Source organism: Loxodonta africana (assembly GCF_030014295.1).
Source record: "Loxodonta africana isolate mLoxAfr1 chromosome 26 unlocalized genomic scaffold, mLoxAfr1.hap2 SUPER_26_unloc_2, whole genome shotgun sequence".
NCBI lineage: Eukaryota > Metazoa > Chordata > Mammalia > Proboscidea > Elephantidae > Loxodonta > Loxodonta africana.
Genome location: NW_026974841.1, coordinates 594,391 through 619,621, shown reverse-complemented (window position 1 = coordinate 619,621; position 25,231 = coordinate 594,391).

Below are 25,231 nucleotides of genomic sequence, written 5' to 3'. Positions count from 1 at the left end.
GAGAGGCGGATTCCATGTGTGCAGGCAAAGTGTGTGCTGAGATGATGAGTCGCTGGAGACCAGGGTGGACTCTTCAGACCCAGAATAGGCCTCTGGCAGGTATGTGTCAACGTTTTCTGCTCTTCGCTCTCAGCCGGGTATTTGCATACAATGTTACCAGCGGAATGAGTAGTCTCCGGAGAGGCTGCCACATGTCAGCAAGCTTCACCTGGCCAGGGTCCGCCCGGGAGGTAGCTCCCCAATCAATCACTACTCTCTAGACCTTCCAGATAGACTACCAGATCTTGTCTGCCCGTGGGCAACCAGTAGAGCCAGAGGCCTTCCCCCTTTGCTCTTTCGTCTCTGGGCGCTCTGTCGGGCACTCCAAGGTGTGAAGTGACTCAGGGGGAGAAGGAAGAGATTTCAGAGAACGAACACATCCAGAGAGAGACAGAGAGAGGCAAGAGATGCTGAGTGGGGATGCCTTGCGTACTGCTATCCTCAGGAAAGTGGGAAAGAGGTACCTGGCCTGCTCTGCCAATGCCCTGAAGCAGTCCGCACCAGGGGCTCCCCTGTGCCTGCGTAGGCTTTCCCAGGGTGTGCTCAAATCCTGTGGCCACTAGGTGTCATAGGTCATAATGGAGGGCCCTGGGTCATCTGCCTGGCGGGTCTTGTCATCAGGCCCATCGTCAGCTCCGCCCACTCTTCCGGTGTTGGGACTGTCTCCATGGTGATGGCAAAGGAGCCTTGGTCCCGCCCACCTGGCCTTCACTTCACCTAGCTGGCCTGCTGACCCTCACTCAGACCTCTGTGTTGATCAAAATGAATGTCCGCCAGTGCCCAGGTGTCAGCATCTGGGATAAAGGATTCGGGACCTTGCCTAGGGCAGAAGGCAGCCTAGGTCAGCTGGTACCTGGAAGTCTAGTGACTTGTGACACTGCTGCCAGTGACAAATGGTGACTCCCACACTCACATATCCCCTGGTGGCAGAATGATAGTGATGGGTGGAGAAACATCGCTCCGGAGCACACGTGCAACGGGGCACCGGCCAAAGGCCAGGGCCAGTAGTGGACGTCGTGGAGCTGGATGGCGAGCCAGTGAAGGGCCCAAGGATTCCTCCTGTATGTGGGAAACATGTCATCGGGGTCCCCACGTCCATAAACCTTTGGATTGCTGGGGCCCAGGATGCCAGGATTTCGGCCTTGCCTTCGCAGCCCGGCCACATACGCAGCCTTCCACCGGAGGCGGGGATACGTAGACAGCAAAAGTTTGGAGAACGGCAGTGTCTCCTCGATTTCCCTGACATCGGCCTCTTTGAGCGGCATGCTTTTTTCCTAGTAGGATCAGGCAGTGACGGAGAAAGGCAGGATTATGTGTGCAGGAAAGGTATGTGCTGAGAAGGTGACAAGGTTGAGAGCAGGTAGGGACCTTCAGTCCCAGGAAAGGCCCCTGGCAGGTGCGGGTCCATGTTCTCTGCCCATCCCACCTGGCGTGGGGAGGTTTCCAGCATACAAAGCAGCAGCGGGATTATTCATCCCCCAGAGGTTGCATCTGCCCACAAGCTCCACCTGGCCAGGGTCCGCCCCTACCGTATTGCCCATGTCAGTCAACAGAAGCTAACACTTTCCAGAGAGACTAACTGCTATTCTCTACCCACGTGGACACGGTAGAGTCAGAAACCTCCCCTGTTTCATCTCCAGGCTCTCTCTCAGGCCCCTCGTAGTTGTGAGGTGTCTCAGGGGTAGACCGGAGGGATTTCTCTGAATGAACACGTACAAGGAGGGGCCATAGATGCTGAGGGAGGGCGCCTTGCCTACTGATATCCTAGCGTAAGTGGAAAAGAGGTACCTGCCTGCTGTCCCAGTATGTCGAACCTGTCCACATCAGGGGTTGCCTACTGTGAAGTTATTCCCTGGGTGCCCTCGATTTTGTGGCCAAGGACAGAAGGGGCCGTTGTGTGTCCATGGGTAAAATGGAGGCCTGTGCGGAAGTGGCCTGTTAGGCTCGACCTCTCCTATTGGCTGAGAGTTTGTGACCCGTCCTCGTCAGAAGTTCCGCCCAGCCTTCCGGTGGCTGTCTCCATGGTGATTGAGAAAGAAGCCTTAGGCCCCGCACTCAGCCTTCACCGGGCCTCCCTGGCCTCTTTCCCCTCGTCTAGACCGCTGTGTAGATGAAAGAAAGGATGTCGGCCAGTGACCACGTGTCCTCATTTCCTCTGAAGGATTAGGCTCCTTGCCTGGGCAGAAGACAGCCAAAGTCAGCCTGAGCCTAGACTCCTAGTGACCTGTGACACTGCAGACAGTGATAGATGTTGATGTCCACGCTCAGGTATCCGCAGGTGGCCGACCCAGAGTGGTCGGAGCTGAAGTGTAACTAGAGATCACACACTCACGAGGGCACGGGCCAAAGGTCAGGGAAAATAGCTGAGGTCGTGGAGCTCTAGCGGAGCCAGTCTAGGGCCCAGGCCTCCCTCCTGTACGTGGCAAAGAGGTGATCCACGTGCCGCCATCCGCAGACTCTGGACTGCTGGGGCCCTGGATGCCCGGATTTCGGCCTTGTCTTCGGAGAAGTGACGCACATGCAGTGTGCCACCGGAGGCTGTGGACCAGCAGAGGGCAAAATGTTGAAAACGCGGGCTTCAGTTGACTTTGCCTGTGCTCTCCTTTGGCTGAGTGACATCCTGTGTTTCCTAGCAGGAGAAGGCATTCGTGGAGAGAGGCGGATTCCATGTGTGCAGGCAAAGTGTGTGCTGAGATGATGAGTCGCTGGAGACCAGGGTGGACTCTTCAGACCCAGAATAGGCCTCTGGCAGGTATGTGTCAACGTTTTCTGCCCTTCGCTCTCAGCCGGGTATTTGCATACAATGTTACCAGCGGAATGAGTAGTCTCCGGAGAGGCTGCCACATGTCAGCAAGCTTCACCTGGCCAGGGTCCGCCCGGGAGGTAGCTCCCCAATCAATCACTACTCTCTAGACCTTCCAGATAGACTACCAGATCTTGTCTGCCCGTGGGCAACCAGTAGAGCCAGAGGCCTTCCCCCTTTGCTCTTTCGTCTCTGGGCGCTCTGTCGGGCACTCCAAGGTGTGAAGTGACTCAGGGGGAGAAGGAAGAGATTTCAGAGAACGAACACATCCAGAGAGAGACAGAGAGAGGCAAGAGATGCTGAGTGGGGATGCCTTGCGTACTGCTATCCTCAGGAAAGTGGGAAAGAGGTACCTGGCCTGCTCTGCCAATGCCCTGAAGCAGTCCGCACCAGGGGCTCCCCTGTGCCTGCGTAGGCTTTCCCAGGGTGTGCTCAAATCCTGTGGCCACTAGGTGTCATGGGTCATAATGGAGGGCCCTGGGTCATCTGCCTGGCGGGTCTTGTCATCAGGCCCATCGTGAGCTCCGCCCACTCTTCCGGTGGTGGGACTGTCTCCATGGTGATGGCAAAGGAGCCTTGGTCCCGCCCACCTGGCCTTCACTTCACCTAGCTGGCCTGCTGACCCTCTCTCAGACCTCTGTGTTGATCAAAATGAATGTCCGCCAGTGCCCAGGTGTCAGCATCTGGGAGAAAGGATTCGGGACCTTGCCTGGGGCAGAAGGCAGCCTAGGTCAGCTGGTACCTGGAAGTCTAGTGACTTGTGACACTGCTGCCAGTGACAAATGGTGACTCCCACACTCACATATCCCCTGGTGGCAGAATGATAGTGATGGGTGGAGAAACATCGCTCCGGAGCACACGTGCAACGGGGCACCGGCCAAAGGCCAGGGCCAGTAGTGGACGTCGTGGAGCTGGATGGCGAGCCAGTGAAGGGCCCAAGGATTCCTCCTGTATGTGGGAAACACGTCATCGGGGTCCCCACGTCCATAAACCTTTGGATTGCTGGGGCCCAGGATGCCAGGATTTCGGCCTTGCCTTCGCAGCCCGGCCACATACGCAGCCTTCCACCGGCGGCGGGGATACGTAGACAGCAAAAGTTTGGAGAACGGCAGTGTCTCCTCGATTTCCCTGACATCGGCCTCTTTGAGCGGCATGCTTTTTTCCTAGTAGGATCAGGCAGTGACGGAGAAAGGCAGGATTATGTGTGCAGGAAAGGTATGTGCTGAGAAGGTGACAAGGTTGAGAGCAGGTTGGGACCTTCAGTCCCAGGAAAGGCCCCTGGCAGGTGCGGGTCCATGTTCTCTGCCCATCCCACCTGGCGTGGGGAGGTTTCCAGCATACAAAGCAGCAGCGGGATTATTCATCCCCCAGAGGTTGCATCTGCCCACAAGCTCCACCTGGCCAGGGTCCGCCCCTACCGTATTGCCCATGTCAGTCAACAGAAGCTAACACTTTCCAGAGAGACTAACTGCTATTCTCTACCCACGTGGACACGGTAGAGTCAGAAACCTCCCCTGTTTCATCTCCAGGCTCTCTCTCAGGCCCCTCGTAGTTGTGAGGTGTCTCAGGGGTAGACCGGAGGGATTTCTCTGAATGAACACGTACAAGGAGGGGCCATAGATGCTGAGGGAGGGCGCCTTGCCTACTGATATCCTAGCGTAAGTGGAAAAGAGGTACCTGCCTGCTGTCCCAGTATGTCGAACCTGTCCACATCAGGGGTTGCCTACTGTGAAGTTATTCCCTGGGTGCCCTCGATTTTGTGGCCAAGGACAGAAGGGGCCGTTGTGTGTCCATGGGTAAAATGGAGGCCTGTGCGGAACTGGCCGGTTAGGCTGGACCTCTCCTATTGGCTCAGAGTTTGTGACCCGTCCTCGTCAGAAGTTCCGCCCAGCCTTCCGGTGGCTGTCTCCATGGTGATTGAGAAAGAAGCCTTAGGCCCCGCACTCAGCCTTCACCTGGCCTCCCTGGCCTCTTTCCCCTCGTCTAGACCGCTGTGTAGATGAAAGAAAGGATGTCGGCCAGTGACCACGTGTCCTCATTTCCTCTGAAGGATTAGGCTCCTTGCCTGGGCAGAAGACAGCCAAGGTCAGCCTGAGCCTAGACTCCTAGTGACCTGTGACACTGCAGACAGTGATAGATGTTGATGTCCACGCTCAGGTATCCGCAGGTGGCCGACCCAGAGTGGTCGGAGCTGAAGTGTAACTAGAGATCACACACTCACGAGGGCACGGGCCAAAGGTCAGGGAAAATAGCTGAGGTCGTGGAGCTCTAGCGGAGCCAGTCTAGGGCCCAGGCCTCCCTCCTGTACGTGGCAAAGAGGTGATCCACGTGCCGCCATCCGCAGACTCTGGACTGCTGGGGCCCTGGATGCCCGGATTTCGGCCTTGTCTTCGGAGAAGTGACGCACATGCAGTGTGCCACCGGAGGCTGTGGACCAGCAGAGGGCAAAATGTTGAAAACGCGGGCTTCAGTTGACTTTGCCTGTGCTCTCCTTTGGCTGAGTGACATCCTGTGTTTCCTAGCAGGAGAAGGCATTCGTGGAGAGAGGCGGATTCCATGTGTGCAGGCAAAGTGTGTGCTGAGATGATGAGTCGCTGGAGACCAGGGTGGACTCTTCAGACCCAGAATAGGCCTCTGGCAGGTATGTGTCAACGTTTTCTGCCCTTCGCTCTCAGCCGGGTATTTGCATACAATGTTACCAGCGGAATGAGTAGTCTCCGGAGAGGCTGCCACATGTCAGCAAGCTTCACCTGGCCAGGGTCCGCCCGTGAGGTAGCTCCCCAATCAATCACTACTCTCTAGACCTTCCAGATAGACTACCAGATCTTGTCTGCCCGTGGGCAACCAGTAGAGCCAGAGGCCTTCCCCCTTTGCTCTTTCGTCTCTGGGCGCTCTGTCGGGCACTCCAAGGTGTGAAGTGACTCAGGGGGAGAAGGAAGAGATTTCAGAGAACGAACACATCCAGAGAGAGACAGAGAGAGGCAAGAGATGCTGAGTGGGGATGCCTTGCGTACTGCTATCCTCAGGAAAGTGGGAAAGAGGTACCTGGCCTGCTCTGCCAATGCCCTGAAGCAGTCCGCACCAGGGGCTCCCCTGTGCCTGCGTAGGCTTTCCCAGGGTGTGCTCAAATCCTGTGGCCACTAGGTGTCATAGGTCATAATGGAGGGCCCTGGGTCATCTGCCTGGCGGGTCTTGTCATCAGGCCCATCGTGAGCTCCGCCCACTCTTCCGGTGTTGGGACTGTCTCCATGGTGATGGCAAAGGAGCCTTGGTCCCGCCCACCTGGCCTTCACTTCACCTAGCTGGCCTGCTGACCCTCACTCAGACCTCTGTGTTGATCAAAATGAATGTCCGCCAGTGCCCAGGTGTCAGCATCTGGGATAAAGGATTCGGGACCTTGCCTAGGGCAGAAGGCAGCCTAGGTCAGCTGGTACCTGGAAGTCTAGTGACTTGTGACACTGCTGCCAGTGACAAATGGTGACTCCCACACTCACATATCCCCTGGTGGCAGAATGATAGTGATGGGTGGAGAAACATCGCTCCGGAGCACACGTGCAACGGGGCACCGGCCAAAGGCCAGGGCCAGTAGTGGACGTCGTGGAGCTGGATGGCGAGCCAGTGAAGGGCCCAAGGATTCCTCCTGTATGTGGGAAACACGTCATCGGGGTCCCCACGTCCATAAACCTTTGGATTGCTGGGGCCCAGGATGCCAGGATTTCGGCCTTGCCTTCGCAGCCCGGCCACATACGCAGCCTTCCACCGGAGGCGGGGATACTTAGACAGCAAAAGTTTGGAGAACGGCAGTGTCTCCTCGATTTCCCTGACATCGGCCTCTTTGAGCGGCATGCTTTTTTCCTAGTAGGATCAGGCAGTGACGGAGAAAGGCAGGATTATGTGTGCAGGAAAGGTATGTGCTGAGAAGGTGACAAGGTTGAGAGCAGGTAGGGACCTTCAGTCCCAGGAAAGGCCCCTGGCAGGTGCGGGTCCATGTTCTCTGCCCATCCCACCTGGCGTGGGGAGGTTTCCAGCATACAAAGCAGCAGCGGGATTATTCATCCCCCAGAGGTTGCATCTGCCCACCAGCTCCACCTGGCCAGGGTCCGCCCCTACCGTATTGCCCATGTCAGTCAACAGAAGCTAACACTTTCCAGAGAGACTAACTGCTATTCTCTACCCACGTGGACACGGTAGAGTCAGAAACCTCCCCTGTTTCATCTCCAGGCTCTCTCTCAGGCCCCTCGTAGTTGTGAGGTGTCTCAGGGGTAGACCGGAGGGATTTCTCTGAATGAACACGTACAAGGAGGGGCCATAGATGCTGAGGGAGGGCGCCTTGCCTACTGATATCCTAGCGTAAGTGGAAAAGAGGTACCTGCCTGCTGTCCCAGTATGTCGAACCTGTCCACATCAGGGGTTGCCTACTGTGAAGTTATTCCCTGGGTGCCCTCGATTTTGTGGCCAAGGACAGAAGGGGCCGTTGTGTGTCCATGGGTAAAATGGAGGCCTGTGCGGAACTGGCCGGTTAGGCTGGACCTCTCCTATTGGCTCAGAGTTTGTGACCCGTCCTCGTCAGAAGTTCCGCCCAGCCTTCCGGTGGCTGTCTCCATGGTGATTGAGAAAGAAGCCTTAGGCCCCGCACTCAGCCTTCACCTGGCCTCCCTGGCCTCTTTCCCCTCGTCTAGACCGCTGTGTAGATGAAAGAAAGGATGTCGGCCAGTGACCACGTGTCCTCATTTCCTCTGAAGGATTAGGCTCCTTGCCTGGGCAGAAGACAGCCAAGGTCAGCCTGAGCCTAGACTCCTAGTGACCTGTGACACTGCAGACAGTGATAGATGTTGATGTCCACGCTCAGGTATCCGCAGGTGGCCGACCCAGAGTGGTCGGAGCTGAAGTGTAACTAGAGATCACACACTCACGAGGGCACGGGCCAAAGGTCAGGGAAAATAGCTGAGGTCGTGGAGCTCTAGCGGAGCCAGTCTAGGGCCCAGGCCTCCCTCCTGTACGTGGCAAAGAGGTGATCCACGTGCCGCCATCCGCAGACTCTGGACTGCTGGGGCCCTGGATGCCCGGATTTCGGCCTTGTCTTCGGAGAAGTGACGCACATGCAGTGTGCCACCGGAGGCTGTGGACCAGCAGAGGGCAAAATGTTGAAAACGCGGGCTTCAGTTGACTTTGCCTGTGCTCTCCTTTGGCTGAGTGACATCCTGTGTTTCCTAGCAGGAGAAGGCATTCGTGGAGAGAGGCGGATTCCATGTGTGCAGGCAAAGTGTGTGCTGAGATGATGAGTCGCTGGAGACCAGGGTGGACTCTTCAGACCCAGAATAGGCCTCTGGCAGGTATGTGTCAACGTTTTCTGCCCTTCGCTCTCAGCCGGGTATTTGCATACAATGTTACCAGCGGAATGAGTAGTCTCCGGAGAGGCTGCCACATGTCAGCAAGCTTCACCTGGCCAGGGTCCGCCCGTGAGGTAGCTCCCCAATCAATCACTACTCTCTAGACCTTCCAGATAGACTACCAGATCTTGTCTGCCCGTGGGCAACCAGTAGAGCCAGAGGCCTTCCCCCTTTGCTCTTTCGTCTCTGGGCGCTCTGTCGGGCACTCCAAGGTGTGAAGTGACTCAGGGGGAGAAGGAAGAGATTTCAGAGAACGAACACATCCAGAGAGAGACAGAGAGAGGCAAGAGATGCTGAGTGGGGATGCCTTGCGTACTGCTATCCTCAGGAAAGTGGGAAAGAGGTACCTGGCCTGCTCTGCCAATGCCCTGAAGCAGTCCGCACCAGGGGCTCCCCTGTGCCTGCGTAGGCTTTCCCAGGGTGTGCTCAAATCCTGTGGCCACTAGGTGTCATAGGTCATAATGGAGGGCCCTGGGTCATCTGCCTGGCGGGTCTTGTCATCAGGCCCATCGTCAGCTCCGCCCACTCTTCCGGTGTTGGGACTGTCTCCATGGTGATGGCAAAGGAGCCTTGGTCCCGCCCACCTGGCCTTCACTTCACCTAGCTGGCCTGCTGACCCTCACTCAGACCTCTGTGTTGATCAAAATGAATGTCCGCCAGTGCCCAGGTGTCAGCATCTGGGATAAAGGATTCGGGACCTTGCCTAGGGCAGAAGGCAGCCTAGGTCAGCTGGTACCTGGAAGTCTAGTGACTTGTGACACTGCTGCCAGTGACAAATGGTGACTCCCACACTCACATATCCCCTGGTGGCAGAATGATAGTGATGGGTGGAGAAACATCGCTCCGGAGCACACGTGCAACGGGGCACCGGCCAAAGGCCAGGGCCAGTAGTGGACGTCGTGGAGCTGGATGGCGAGCCAGTGAAGGGCCCAAGGATTCCTCCTGTATGTGGGAAACACGTCATCGGGGTCCCCACGTCCATAAACCTTTGGATTGCTGGGGCCCAGGATGCCAGGATTTCGGCCTTGCCTTCGCAGCCCGGCCACATACGCAGCCTTCCACCGGAGGCGGGGATACTTAGACAGCAAAAGTTTGGAGAACGGCAGTGTCTCCTCGATTTCCCTGACATCGGCCTCTTTGAGCGGCATGCTTTTTTCCTAGTAGGATCAGGCAGTGACGGAGAAAGGCAGGATTATGTGTGCAGGAAAGGTATGTGCTGAGAAGGTGACAAGGTTGAGAGCAGGTAGGGACCTTCAGTCCCAGGAAAGGCCCCTGGCAGGTGCGGGTCCATGTTCTCTGCCCATCCCACCTGGCGTGGGGAGGTTTCCAGCATACAAAGCAGCAGCGGGATTATTCATCCCCCAGAGGTTGCATCTGCCCACAAGCTCCACCTGGCCAGGGTCCGCCCCTACCGTATTGCCCATGTCAGTCAACAGAAGCTAACACTTTCCAGAGAGACTAACTGCTATTCTCTACCCACGTGGACACGGTAGAGTCAGAAACCTCCCCTGTTTCATCTCCAGGCTCTCTCTCAGGCCCCTCGTAGTTGTGAGGTGTCTCAGGGGTAGACCGGAGGGATTTCTCTGAATGAACACGTACAAGGAGGGGCCATAGATGCTGAGGGAGGGCGCCTTGCCTACTGATATCCTAGCGTAAGTGGAAAAGAGGTACCTGCCTGCTGTCCCAGTATGTCGAACCTGTCCACATCAGGGGTTGCCTACTGTGAAGTTATTCCCTGGGTGCCCTCGATTTTGTGGCCAAGGACAGAAGGGGCCGTTGTGTGTCCATGGGTAAAATGGAGGCCTGTGCGGAACTGGCCGGTTAGGCTGGACCTCTCCTATTGGCTCAGAGTTTGTGACCCGTCCTCGTCAGAAGTTCCGCCCAGCCTTCCGGTGGCTGTCTCCATGGTGATTGAGAAAGAAGCCTTAGGCCCCGCACTCAGCCTTCACCTGGCCTCCCTGGCCTCTTTCCCCTCGTCTAGACCGCTGTGTAGATGAAAGAAAGGATGTCGGCCAGTGACCACGTGTCCTCATTTCCTCTGAAGGATTAGGCTCCTTGCCTGGGCAGAAGACAGCCAAGGTCAGCCTGAGCCTAGACTCCTAGTGACCTGTGACACTGCAGACAGTGATAGATGTTGATGTCCACGCTCAGGTATCCGCAGGTGGCCGACCCAGAGTGGTCGGAGCTGAAGTGTAACTAGAGATCACACACTCACGAGGGCACGGGCCAAAGGTCAGGGAAAATAGCTGAGGTCGTGGAGCTCTAGCGGAGCCAGTCTAGGGCCCAGGCCTCCCTCCTGTACGTGGCAAAGAGGTGATCCACGTGCCGCCATCCGCAGACTCTGGACTGCTGGGGCCCTGGATGCCCGGATTTCGGCCTTGTCTTCGGAGAAGTGACGCACATGCAGTGTGCCACCGGAGGCTGTGGACCAGCAGAGGGCAAAATGTTGAAAACGCGGGCTTCAGTTGACTTTGCCTGTGCTCTCCTTTGGCTGAGTGACATCCTGTGTTTCCTAGCAGGAGAAGGCATTCGTGGAGAGAGGCGGATTCCATGTGTGCAGGCAAAGTGTGTGCTGAGATGATGAGTCGCTGGAGACCAGGGTGGACTCTTCAGACCCAGAATAGGCCTCTGGCAGGTATGTGTCAACGTTTTCTGCCCTTCGCTCTCAGCCGGGTATTTGCATACAATGTTACCAGCGGAATGAGTAGTCTCCGGAGAGGCTGCCACATGTCAGCAAGCTTCACCTGGCCAGGGTCCGCCCGTGAGGTAGCTCCCCAATCAATCACTACTCTCTAGACCTTCCAGATAGACTACCAGATCTTGTCTGCCCGTGGGCAACCAGTAGAGCCAGAGGCCTTCCCCCTTTGCTCTTTCGTCTCTGGGCGCTCTGTCGGGCACTCCAAGGTGTGAAGTGACTCAGGGGGAGAAGGAAGAGATTTCAGAGAACGAACACATCCAGAGAGAGACAGAGAGAGGCAAGAGATGCTGAGTGGGGATGCCTTGCGTACTGCTATCCTCAGGAAAGTGGGAAAGAGGTACCTGGCCTGCTCTGCCAATGCCCTGAAGCAGTCCGCACCAGGGGCTCCCCTGTGCCTGCGTAGGCTTTCCCAGGGTGTGCTCAAATCCTGTGGCCACTAGGTGTCATAGGTCATAATGGAGGGCCCTGGGTCATCTGCCTGGCGGGTCTTGTCATCAGGCCCATCGTGAGCTCCGCCCACTCTTCCGGTGTTGGGACTGTCTCCATGGTGATGGCAAAGGAGCCTTGGTCCCGCCCACCTGGCCTTCACTTCACCTAGCTGGCCTGCTGACCCTCACTCAGACCTCTGTGTTGATCAAAATGAATGTCCGCCAGTGCCCAGGTGTCAGCATCTGGGATAAAGGATTCGGGACCTTGCCTAGGGCAGAAGGCAGCCTAGGTCAGCTGGTACCTGGAAGTCTAGTGACTTGTGACACTGCTGCCAGTGACAAATGGTGACTCCCACACTCACATATCCCCTGGTGGCAGAATGATAGTGATGGGTGGAGAAACATCGCTCCGGAGCACACGTGCAACGGGGCACCGGCCAAAGGCCAGGGCCAGTAGTGGACGTCGTGGAGCTGGATGGCGAGCCAGTGAAGGGCCCAAGGATTCCTCCTGTATGTGGGAAACATGTCATCGGGGTCCCCACGTCCATAAACCTTTGGATTGCTGGGGCCCAGGATGCCAGGATTTCGGCCTTGCCTTCGCAGCCCGGCCACATACGCAGCCTTCCACCGGAGGCGGGGATACTTAGACAGCAAAAGTTTGGAGAACGGCAGTGTCTCCTCGATTTCCCTGACATCGGCCTCTTTGAGCGGCATGCTTTTTTCCTAGTAGGATCAGGCAGTGACGGAGAAAGGCAGGATTATGTGTGCAGGAAAGGTATGTGCTGAGAAGGTGACAAGGTTGAGAGCAGGTAGGGACCTTCAGTCCCAGGAAAGGCCCCTGGCAGGTGCGGGTCCATGTTCTCTGCCCATCCCACCTGGCGTGGGGAGGTTTCCAGCATACAAAGCAGCAGCGGGATTATTCATCCCCCAGAGGTTGCATCTGCCCACAAGCTCCACCTGGCCAGGGTCCGCCCCTACCGTATTGCCCATGTCAGTCAACAGAAGCTAACACTTTCCAGAGAGACTAACTGCTATTCTCTACCCACGTGGACACGGTAGAGTCAGAAACCTCCCCTGTTTCATCTCCAGGCTCTCTCTCAGGCCCCTCGTAGTTGTGAGGTGTCTCAGGGGTAGACCGGAGGGATTTCTCTGAATGAACACGTACAAGGAGGGGCCATAGATGCTGAGGGAGGGCGCCTTGCCTACTGATATCCTAGCGTAAGTGGAAAAGAGGTACCTGCCTGCTGTCCCAGTATGTCGAACCTGTCCACATCAGGGGTTGCCTACTGTGAAGTTATTCCCTGGGTGCCCTCGATTTTGTGGCCAAGGACAGAAGGGGCCGTTGTGTGTCCATGGGTAAAATGGAGGCCTGTGCGGAACTGGCCTGTTAGGCTGGACCTCTCCTATTGGCTCAGAGTTTGTGACCCGTCCTCGTCAGAAGTTCCGCCCAGCCTTCCGGTGGCTGTCTCCATGGTGATTGAGAAAGAAGCCTTAGGCCCCGCACTCAGCCTTCATCTGGCCTCCCTGGCCTCTTTCCCCTCGTCTAGACCGCTGTGTAGATGAAAGAAAGGATGTCGGCCAGTGACCACGTGTCCTCATTTCCTCTGAAGGATTAGGCTCCTTGCCTGGGCAGAAGACAGCCAAAGTCAGCCTGAGCCTAGACTCCTAGTGACCTGTGACACTGCAGACAGTGATAGATGTTGATGTCCACACTCAGGTATCCGCAGGTGGCCGACCCAGAGTGGTCGGAGCTGAAGTGTAACTAGAGATCACACACTCACGAGGGCACGGGCCAAAGGTCAGGGAAAATAGCTGAGGTCGTGGAGCTCTAGCGGAGCCAGTCTAGGGCCCAGGCCTCCCTCCTGTACGTGGCAAAGAGGTGATCCACGTGCCGCCATCCGCAGACTCTGGACTGCTGGGGCCCTGGATGCCCGGATTTCGGCCTTGTCTTCGGAGAAGTGACGCACATGCAGTGTGCCACCGGAGGCTGTGGACCAGCAGAGGGCAAAATGTTGAAAACGCGGGCTTCAGTTGACTTTGCCTGTGCTCTCCTTTGGCTGAGTGACATCCTGTGTTTCCTAGCAGGAGAAGGCATTCGTGGAGAGAGGCGGATTCCATGTGTGCAGGCAAAGTGTGTGCTGAGATGATGAGTCGCTGGAGACCAGGGTGGACTCTTCAGACCCAGAATAGGCCTCTGGCAGGTATGTGTCAACGTTTTCTGCCCTTCGCTCTCAGCCGGGTATTTGCATACAATGTTACCAGCGGAATGAGTAGTCTCCGGAGAGGCTGCCACATGTCAGCAAGCTTCACCTGGCCAGGGTCCGCCCGTGAGGTAGCTCCCCAATCAATCACTACTCTCTAGACCTTCCAGATAGACTACCAGATCTTGTCTGCCCGTGGGCAACCAGTAGAGCCAGAGGCCTTCCCCCTTTGCTCTTTCGTCTCTGGGCGCTCTGTCGGGCACTCCAAGGTGTGAAGTGACTAAGGGGGAGAAGGAAGAGATTTCAGAGAACGAACACATCCAGAGAGAGACAGAGAGAGGCAAGAGATGCTGAGTGGGGATGCCTTGCGTACTGCTATCCTCAGGAAAGTGGGAAAGAGGTACCTGGCCTGCTCTGCCAATGCCCTGAAGCAGTCCGCACCAGGGGCTCCCCTGTGCCTGCGTAGGCTTTCCCAGGGTGTGCTCAAATCCTGTGGCCACTAGGTGTCATGGGTCATAATGGAGGGCCCTGGGTCATCTGCCTGGCGGGTCTTGTCATCAGGCCCATCGTGAGCTCCGCCCACTATTCCGGTGGTGGGACTGTCTCCATGGTGATGGCAAAGGAGCCTTGGTCCCGCCCACCTGGCCTTCACTTCACCTAGCTGGCCTGCTGACCCTCTCTCAGACCTCTGTGTTGATCAAAATGAATGTCCGCCAGTGCCCAGGTGTCAGCATCTGGGAGAAAGGATTCGGGACCTTGCCTGGGGCAGAAGGCAGCCTAGGTCAGCTGGTACCTGGAAGTCTAGTGACTTGTGACACTGCTGCCAGTGACAAATGGTGACTCCCACACTCACATATCCCCTGGTGGCAGAATGATAGTGATGGGTGGAGAAACATCGCTCCGGAGCACACGTGCAACGGGGCACCGGCCAAAGGCCAGGGCCAGTAGTGGACGTCGTGGAGCTGGATGGCGAGCCAGTGAAGGGCCCAAGGATTCCTCCTGTATGTGGGAAACACGTCATCGGGGTCCCCACGTCCATAAACCTTTGGATTGCTGGGGCCCAGGATGCCAGGATTTCGGCCTTGCCTTCGCAGCCCGGCCACATACGCAGCCTTCCACCGGCGGCGGGGATACGTAGACAGCAAAAGTTTGGAGAACGGCAGTGTCTCCTCGATTTCCCTGACATCGGCCTCTTTGAGCGGCATGCTTTTTTCCTAGTAGGATCAGGCAGTGACGGAGAAAGGCAGGATTATGTGTGCAGGAAAGGTATGTGCTGAGAAGGTGACAAGGTTGAGAGCAGGTTGGGACCTTCAGTCCCAGGAAAGGCCCCTGGCAGGTGCGGGTCCATGTTCTCTGCCCATCCCACCTGGCGTGGGGAGGTTTCCAGCATACAAAGCAGCAGCGGGATTATTCATCCCCCAGAGGTTGCATCTGCCCACAAGCTCCACCTGGCCAGGGTCCGCCCCTACCGTATTGCCCATGTCAGTCAACAGAAGCTAACACTTTCCAGAGAGACTAACTGCTATTCTCTACCCACGTGGACACGGTAGAGTCAGAAACCTCCCCTGTTTCATCTCCAGGCTCTCTCTCAGGCCCCTCGTAGTTGTGAGGTGTCTCAGGGGTAGACCGGAGGGATTTCTCTGAATGAACACGTACAAGGAGGGGCCATAGATGCTGAGGGAGGGCGCCTTGCCTACTGATATCCTAGCGTAAGTGGAAAAGAGGTACTTGCCTGCTGTCCCAGTATGTCGAACCTGTCCACATCAGGGGTTGCCTACTGTGAAGTTATTCCCTGGGTGCCCTCGATTTTGTGGCCAAGAACAGAAGCGGCCGTTGTGTGTCCATGGGTAAAATGGAGGCCTGTGTGGAACTGGCCTGTTAGGCTGGACCTCTCCTATTGGCTCAGACATTGTGACCCGTCCTCGTCAGAAGTTCCGCCCAGCCTTCCGGTGGCTGTCTCCATGGTGATTGAGAAAGAAGCCTTAGGCCCCGCACTCAGCCTTCACCTGGCCTCCCTGGCCTCTTTCCCCTCGTCTAGACCGCTGTGTAGATGAAAGAAGGGATGTCGGCCAGTGACCACGTGTCCTCATTTCCTCTGAAGGATTAGGCTCCTTGCCTGGGCAGAAGACAGCCAAGGTCAGCCTGAGCCTAGACTCCTAGTGACCTGTGACACTGCAGACAGTGATAGATGTTGATGTCCACGCTCAGGTATCCGCAGGTGGCCGACCCAGAGTGGTCGGAGCTGAAGTGTAACTAGAGATCACACACTCACGAGGGCACGGGCCAAAGGTCAGGGAAAATAGCTGAGGTCGTGGAGCTCTAGCGGAGCCAGTCTAGGGCCCAGGCCTCCCTCCTGTACGTGGCTAAGAGGTGATCCACGTGCCGCCATCCGCAGACTCTGGACTGCTGGGGCCCTGGATGCCCGGATTTCGGCCTTGTCTTCGGAGAAGTGACGCACATGCAGTGTGCCACCGGAGGCTGTGGACCAGCAGAGGGCAAAATGTTGAAAACGCGGGCTTCAGTTGACTTTGCCTGTGCTCTCCTTTGGCTGAGTGACATCCTGTGTTTCCTAGCAGGAGAAGGCATTCGTGGAGAGAGGCGGATTCCATGTGTGCAGGCAAAGTGTGTGCTGAGATGATGAGTCGCTGGAGACCAGGGTGGACTCTTCAGACCCAGAATAGGCCTCTGGCAGGTATGTGTCAACGTTTTCTGCCCTTCGCTCTCAGCCGGGTATTTGCATACAATGTTACCAGCGGAATGAGTAGTCTCCGGAGAGGCTGCCACATGTCAGCAAGCTTCACCTGGCCAGGGTCCGCCCGTGAGGTAGCTCCCCAATCAATCACTACTCTCTAGACCTTCCAGATAGACTACCAGATCTTGTCTGCCCGTGGGCAACCAGTAGAGCCAGAGGCCTTCCCCCTTTGCTCTTTCGTCTCTGGGCGCTCTGTCGGGCACTCCAAGGTGTGAAGTGACTCAGGGGGAGAAGGAAGAGATTTCAGAGAACGAACACATCCAGAGAGAGACAGAGAGAGGCAAGAGATGCTGAGTGGGGATGCCTTGCGTACTGCTATCCTCAGGAAAGTGGGAAAGAGGTACCTGGCCTGCTCTGCCAATGCCCTGAAGCAGTCCGCACCAGGGGCTCCCCTGTGCCTGCGTAGGCTTTCCCAGGGTGTGCTCAAATCCTGTGGCCACTAGGTGTCATAGGTCATAATGGAGGGCCCTGGGTCATCTGCCTGGCGGGTCTTGTCATCAGGCCCATCGTGAGCTCCGCCCACTCTTCCGGTGTTGGGACTGTCTCCATGGTGATGGCAAAGGAGCCTTGGTCCCGCCCACCTGGCCTTCACTTCACCTAGCTGGCCTGCTGACCCTCACTCAGACCTCTGTGTTGATCAAAATGAATGTCCGCCAGTGCCCAGGTGTCAGCATCTGGGATAAAGGATTCGGGACCTTGCCTAGGGCAGAAGGCAGCCTAGGTCAGCTGGTATCTGGAAGTCTAGTGACTTGTGACACTGCTGCCAGTGACAAATGGTGACTCCCACACTCACATATCCCCTGGTGGCAGAATGATAGTGATGGGTGGAGAAACATCGCTCCGGAGCACACGTGCAACGGGGCACCGGCCAAAGGCCAGGGCCAGTAGTGGACGTCGTGGAGCTGGATGGCGAGCCAGTGAAGGGCCCAAGGATTCCTCCTGTATGTGGGAAACATGTCATCGGGGTCCCCACGTCCATAAACCTTTGGATTGCTGGGGCCCAGGATGCCAGGATTTCGGCCTTGCCTTCGCAGCCCGGCCACATACGCAGCCTTCCACCGGAGGCGGGGATACGTAGACAGCAAAAGTTTGGAGAACGGCAGTGTCTCCTCGATTTCCCTGACATCGGCCTCTTTGAGCGGCATGCTTTTTTCCTAGTAGGATCAGGCAGTGACGGAGAAAGGCAGGATTATGTGTGCAGGAAAGGTATGTGCTGAGAAGGTGACAAGGTTGAGAGCAGGTAGGGACCTTCAGTCCCAGGAAAGGCCCCTGGCAGGTGCGGGTCCATGTTCTCTGCCCATCCCACCTGGCGTGGGGAGGTTTCCAGCATACAAAGCAGCAGCGGGATTATTCATCCCCCAGAGGTTGCATCTGCCCACAAGCTCCACCTGGCCAGGGTCCGCCCCTACCGTATTGCCCATGTCAGTCAACAGAAGCTAACACTTTCCAGAGAGACTAACTGCTATTCTCTACCCACGTGGACACGGTAGAGTCAGAAACCTCCCCTGTTTCATCTCCAGGCTCTCTCTCAGGCCCCTCGTAGTTGTGAGGTGTCTCAGGGGTAGACCGGAGGGATTTCTCTGAATGAACACGTACAAGGAGGGGCCATAGATGCTGAGGGAGGGCGCCTTGCCTACTGATATCCTAGCGTAAGTGGAAAAGAGGTACCTGCCTGCTGTCCCAGTATGTCGAACCTGTCCACATCAGGGGTTGCCTACTGTGAAGTTATTCCCTGGGTGCCCTCGATTTTGTGGCCAAGGACAGAAGGGGCCGTTGTGTGTCCATGGGTAAAATGGAGGCCTGTGCGGAACTGGCCTGTTAGGCTCGACCTCTCCTATTGGCTCAGAGTTTGTGACCCGTCCTCGTCAGAAGTTCCGCCCAGCCTTCCGGTGGCTGTCTCCATGGTGATTGAGAAAGAAGCCTTAGGCCCCGCACTCAGCCTTCACCTGGCCTCCCTGGCCTCTTTCCCCTCGTCTAGACCGCTGTGTAGATGAAAGAAAGGATGTCGGCCAGTGACCACGTGTCCTCATTTCCTCTGAAGGATTAGGCTCCTTGCCTGGGCAGAAGACAGCCAAAGTCAGCCTGAGCCTAGACTCCTAGTGACCTGTGACACTGCAGACAGTGATAGATGTTGATGTCCACGCTCAGGTATCCGCAGGTGGCCGACCCAGAGTGGTCGGAGCTGAAGTGTAACTAGAGATCACACACTCACGAGGGCACGGGCCAAAGGTCAGGGAAAATAGCTGAGGTCGTGGAGCTCTAGCGGAGCCAGTCTAGGGCCCAGGCCTCCCTCCTGTACGTGGCAAAGAGGTGATCCACGTGCCGCCATCCGCAGACTCTGGACTGCTGGGGCCCTGGATGCCCGGATTTCGGCCTTGTCTTCGGAGAAGTGACGCACATGCAGTGTGCCACCGGAGGCTGTGGACCAGCAGAGGGCAAAATGTTGAAAACGCGGGCTTCAGTTGACTTTGCCTGTGCTCTCCTTTGGCTGAGTGACATCCTGTGTTTCCTAGCAGGAGAAGGCATTCGTGGAGAGAGGCGGATTCCATGTGTGCAGGCAAAGTGTGTGCTGAGATGATGAGTCGCTGGAGACCAGGGTGGACTCTTCAGACCCAGAATAGGCCTCTGGCAGGTATGTGTCAACGTTTTCTGCCCTTCGCTCTCAGCCGGGTATTTGCATACAATGTTACCAGCGGAATGAGTAGTCTCCGGAGAGGCTGCCACATGTCAGCAAGCTTCACCTGGCCAGGGTCCGCCCGTGAGGTAGCTCCCCAATCAATCACTACTCTCTAGACCTTCCAGATAGACTACCAGATCTTGTCTGCCCGTGGGCAACCAGTAGAGCCAGAGGCCTTCCCCCTTTGCTCTTTCGTCTCTGGGCGCTCTGTCGGGCACTCCAAGGTGTGAAGTGACTAAGGGGGAGAAGGAAGAGATTTCAGAGAACGAACACATCCAGAGAGAGACAGAGAGAGGCAAGAGATGCTGAGTGGGGATGCCTTGCGTACTGCTATCCTCAGGAAAGTGGGAAAGAGGTACCTGGCCTGCTCTGCCAATGCCCTGAAGCAGTCCGCACCAGGGGCTCCCCTGTGCCTGCGTAGGCTTTCCCAGGGTGTGCTCAAATCCTGTGGCCACTAGGTGTCATGGGTCATAATGGAGGGCCCTGGGTCATCTGCCTGGCGGGTCTTGTCATCAGGCCCATCGTGAGCTCCGCCCACTATTCCGGTGGTGGGACTGTCTCCATGGTGATGGCAAAGGAGCCTTGGTCCCGCCCACCTGGCCTTCACTTCACCTAGCTGGCCTGCTGACCCTCTCTCAGACCTCTGTGTTGATCAAAATGAATGTCCGCCAGTGCCCAGGTGTCAGCATCTGGGAGAAAGGATTCGGGACCTTGCCTGGGGCAGAAGGCAGCCTAGGTCAGCTGGTACCTGGAAGTCTAGTGACTTGTGACACTGCTGCCAGTGACAAATGGTGACTCCCACACTCACATATCCCCTGGTGGCAGAATGATAGTGATGGGTGGAGAAACATCGCTCCGGAGCACACGTGCAACGGGGCACCGGCCAAAGGCCAGGGCCAGTAGTGGACGTCGTGGAGCTGGATGGCGAGCCAGTGAAGGGCCCAAGGATTCCTCCTGTATGTGGGAAACACGTCATCGGGGTCCCCACGTCCATAAACCTTTGGATTGCTGGGGCCCAGGATGCCAGGATTTCGGCCTTGCCTTCGCAGCCCGGCCACATACGCAGCCTTCCACCGGCGGCGGGGATACGTAGACAGCAAAAGTTTGGAGAACGGCAGTGTCTCCTCGATTTCCCTGACATCGGCCTCTTTGAGCGGCATGCTTTTTTCCTAGTAGGATCAGGCAGTGACGGAGAAAGGCAGGATTATGTGTGCAGGAAAGGTATGTGCTGAGAAGGTGACAAGGTTGAGAGCAGGTTGGGACCTTCAGTCCCAGGAAAGGCCCCTGGCAGGTGCGGGTCCATGTTCTCTGCCCATCCCACCTGGCGTGGGGAGGTTTCCAGCATACAAAGCAGCAGCGGGATTATTCATCCCCCAGAGGTTGCATCTGCCCACAAGCTCCACCTGGCCAGGGTCCGCCCCTACCGTATTGCCCATGTCAGTCAACAGAAGCTAACACTTTCCAGAGAGACTAACTGCTATTCTCTACCCACGTGGACACGGTAGAGTCAGAAACCTCCCCTGTTTCATCTCCAGGCTCTCTCTCAGGCCCCTCGTAGTTGTGAGGTGTCTCAGGGGTAGACCGGAGGGATTTCTCTGAATGAACACGTACAAGGAGGGGCCATAGATGCTGAGGGAGGGCGCCTTGCCTACTGATATCCTAGCGTAAGTGGAAAAGAGGTACCTGCCTGCTGTCCCAGTATGTCGAACCTGTCCACATCAGGGGTTGCCTACTGTGAAGTTATTCCCTGGGTGCCCTCGATTTTGTGGCCAAGGACAGAAGGGGCCGTTGTGTGTCCATGGGTAAAATGGAGGCCTGTGCGGAACTGGCCGGTTAGGCTGGACCTCTCCTATTGGCTCAGAGTTTGTGACCCGTCCTCGTCAGAAGTTCCGCCCAGCCTTCCGGTGGCTGTCTCCATGGTGATTGAGAAAGAAGCCTTAGGCCCCGCACTCAGCCTTCACCTGGCCTCCCTGGCCTCTTTCCCCTCGTCTAGACCGCTGTGTAGATGAAAGAAAGGATGTCGGCCAGTGACCACGTGTCCTCATTTCCTCTGAAGGATTAGGCTCCTTGCCTGGGCAGAAGACAGCCAAGGTCAGCCTGAGCCTAGACTCCTAGTGACCTGTGACACTGCAGACAGTGATAGATGTTGATGTCCACGCTCAGGTATCCGCAGGTGGCCGACCCAGAGTGGTCGGAGCTGAAGTGTAACTAGAGATCACACACTCACGAGGGCACGGGCCAAAGGTCAGGGAAAATAGCTGAGGTCGTGGAGCTCTAGCGGAGCCAGTCTAGGGCCCAGGCCTCCCTCCTGTACGTGGCAAAGAGGTGATCCACGTGCCGCCATCCGCAGACTCTGGACTGCTGGGGCCCTGGATGCCCGGATTTCGGCCTTGTCTTCGGAGAAGTGACGCACATGCAGTGTGCCACCGGAGGCTGTGGACCAGCAGAGGGCAAAATGTTGAAAACGCGGGCTTCAGTTGACTTTGCCTGTGCTCTCCTTTGGCTGAGTGACATCCTGTGTTTCCTAGCAGGAGAAGGCATTCGTGGAGAGAGGCGGATTCCATGTGTGCAGGCAAAGTGTGTGCTGAGATGATGAGTCGCTGGAGACCAGGGTGGACTCTTCAGACCCAGAATAGGCCTCTGGCAGGTATGTGTCAACGTTTTCTGCCCTTCGCTCTCAGCCGGGTATTTGCATACAATGTTACCAGCGGAATGAGTAGTCTCCGGAGAGGCTGCCACATGTCAGCAAGCTTCACCTGGCCAGGGTCCGCCCGTGAGGTAGCTCCCCAATCAATCACTACTCTCTAGACCTTCCAGATAGACTACCAGATCTTGTCTGCCCGTGGGCAACCAGTAGAGCCAGAGGCCTTCCCCCTTTGCTCTTTCGTCTCTGGGCGCTCTGTCGGGCACTCCAAGGTGTGAAGTGACTCAGGGGGAGAAGGAAGAGATTTCAGAGAACGAACACATCCAGAGAGAGACAGAGAGAGGCAAGAGATGCTGAGTGGGGATGCCTTGCGTACTGCTATCCTCAGGAAAGTGGGAAAGAGGTACCTGGCCTGCTCTGCCAATGCCCTGAAGCAGTCCGCACCAGGGGCTCCCCTGTGCCTGCGTAGGCTTTCCCAGGGTGTGCTCAAATCCTGTGGCCACTAGGTGTCATAGGTCATAATGGAGGGCCCTGGGTCATCTGCCTGGCGGGTCTTGTCATCAGGCCCATCGTGAGCTCCGCCCACTCTTCCGGTGTTGGGACTGTCTCCATGGTGATGGCAAAGGAGCCTTGGTCCCGCCCACCTGGCCTTCACTTCACCTAGCTGGCCTGCTGACCCTCACTCAGACCTCTGTGTTGATCAAAATGAATGTCCGCCAGTGCCCAGGTGTCAGCATCTGGGATAAAGGATTCGGGACCTTGCCTAGGGCAGAAGGCAGCCTAGGTCAGCTGGTACCTGGAAGTCTAGTGACTTGTGACACTGCTGCCAGTGACAAATGGTGACTCCCACACTCACATATCCCCTGGTGGCAGAATGATAGTGATGGGTGGAGAAACATCGCTCCGGAGCACACGTGCAACGGGGCACCGGCCAAAGGCCAGGGCCAGTAGTGGACGTCGTGGAGCTGGATGGCGAGCCAGTGAAGGGCCCAAGGATTCCTCCTGTATGTGGGAAACACGTCATCGGGGTCCCCACGTCCATAAACCTTTGGATTGCTGGGGCCCAGGATGCCAGGATTTCAGCCTTGCCTTCGCAGCCCGGCCACATACGCAGCCTTCCACCGGAGGCGGGGATACTTAGACAGCAAAAGTTTGGAGAACGGCAGTGTCTCCTCGATTTCCCTGACATCGGCCTCTTTGAGCGGCATGCTTTTTTCCTAGTAGGATCAGGCAGTGACGGAGAAAGGCAGGATTATGTGTGCAGGAAAGGTATGTGCTGAGAAGGTGACAAGGTTGAGAGCAGGTTGGGACCTTCAGTCCCAGGAAAGGCCCCTGGCAGGTGCGGGTCCATGTTCTCTGCCCATCCCACCTGGCGTGGGGAGGTTTCCAGCATACAAAGCAGCAGCGGGATTATTCATCCCCCAGAGGTTGCATCTGCCCACAAGCTCCACCTGGCCAGGGTCCGCCCCTACCGTATTGCCCATGTCAGTCAACAGAAGCTAACACTTTCCAGAGAGACTAACTGCTATTCTCTACCCACGTGGACACGGTAGAGTCAGAAACCTCCCCTGTTTCATCTCCAGGCTCTCTCTCAGGCCCCTCGTAGTTGTGAGGTGTCTCAGGGGTAGACCGGAGGGATTTCTCTGAATGAACACGTACAAGGAGGGGCCATAGATGCTGAGGGAGGGCGCCTTGCCTACTGATATCCTAGCGTAAGTGGAAAAGAGGTACCTGCCTGCTGTCCCAGTATGTCGAACCTGTCCACATCAGGGGTTGCCTACTGTGAAGTTATTCCCTGGGTGCCCTCGATTTTGTGGCCAAGGACAGAAGGGGCCGTTGTGTGTCCATGGGTAAAATGGAGGCCTGTGCGGAACTGGCCGGTTAGGCTGGACCTCTCCTATTGGCTCAGAGTTTGTGACCCGTCCTCGTCAGAAGTTCCGCCCAGCCTTCCGGTGGCTGTCTCCATGGTGATTGAGAAAGAAGCCTTAGGCCCCGCACTCAGCCTTCACCTGGCCTCCCTGGCCTCTTTCCCCTCGTCTAGACCGCTGTGTAGATGAAAGAAAGGATGTCGGCCAGTGACCACGTGTCCTCATTTCCTCTGAAGGATTAGGCTCCTTGCCTGGGCAGAAGACAGCCAAGGTCAGCCTGAGCCTAGACTCCTAGTGACCTGTGACACTGCAGACAGTGATAGATGTTGATGTCCACGCTCAGGTATCCGCAGGTGGCCGACCCAGAGTGGTCGGAGCTGAAGTGTAACTAGAGATCACACACTCACGAGGGCACGGGCCAAAGGTCAGGGAAAATAGCTGAGGTCGTGGAGCTCTAGCGGAGCCAGTCTAGGGCCCAGGCCTCCCTCCTGTACGTGGCAAAGAGGTGATCCACGTGCCGCCATCCGCAGACTCTGGACTGCTGGGGCCCTGGATGCCCGGATTTCGGCCTTGTCTTCGGAGAAGTGACGCACATGCAGTGTGCCACCGGAGGCTGTGGACCAGCAGAGGGCAAAATGTTGAAAACGCGGGCTTCAGTTGACTTTGCCTGTGCTCTCCTTTGGCTGAGTGACATCCTGTGTTTCCTAGCAGGAGAAGGCATTCGTGGAGAGAGGCGGATTCCATGTGTGCAGGCAAAGTGTGTGCTGAGATGATGAGTCGCTGGAGACCAGGGTGGACTCTTCAGACCCAGAATAGGCCTCTGGCAGGTATGTGTCAACGTTTTCTGCCCTTCGCTCTCAGCCGGGTATTTGCATACAATGTTACCAGCGGAATGAGTAGTCTCCGGAGAGGCTGCCACATGTCAGCAAGCTTCACCTGGCCAGGGTCCGCCCGTGAGGTAGCTCCCCAATCAATCACTACTCTCTAGACCTTCCAGATAGACTACCAGATCTTGTCTGCCCGTGGGCAACCAGTAGAGCCAGAGGCCTTCCCCCTTTGCTCTTTCGTCTCTGGGCGCTCTGTCGGGCACTCCAAGGTGTGAAGTGACTCAGGGGGAGAAGGAAGAGATTTCAGAGAACGAACACATCCAGAGAGAGACAGAGAGAGGCAAGAGATGCTGAGTGGGGATGCCTTGCGTACTGCTATCCTCAGGAAAGTGGGAAAGAGGTACCTGGCCTGCTCTGCCAATGCCCTGAAGCAGTCCGCACCAGGGGCTCCCCTGTGCCTGCGTAGGCTTTCCCAGGGTGTGCTCAAATCCTGTGGCCACTAGGTGTCATAGGTCATAATGGAGGGCCCTGGGTCATCTGCCTGGCGGGTCTTGTCATCAGGCCCATCGTGAGCTCCGCCCACTCTTCCGGTGTTGGGACTGTCTCCATGGTGATGGCAAAGGAGCCTTGGTCCCGCCCACCTGGCCTTCACTTCACCTAGCTGGCCTGCTGACCCTCACTCAGACCTCTGTGTTGATCAAAATGAATGTCCGCCAGTGCCCAGGTGTCAGCATCTGGGATAAAGGATTCGGGACCTTGCCTAGGGCAGAAGGCAGCCTAGGTCAGCTGGTACCTGGAAGTCTAGTGACTTGTGACACTGCTGCCAGTGACAAATGGTGACTCCCACACTCACATATCCCCTGGTGGCAGAATGATAGTGATGGGTGGAGAAACATCGCTCCGG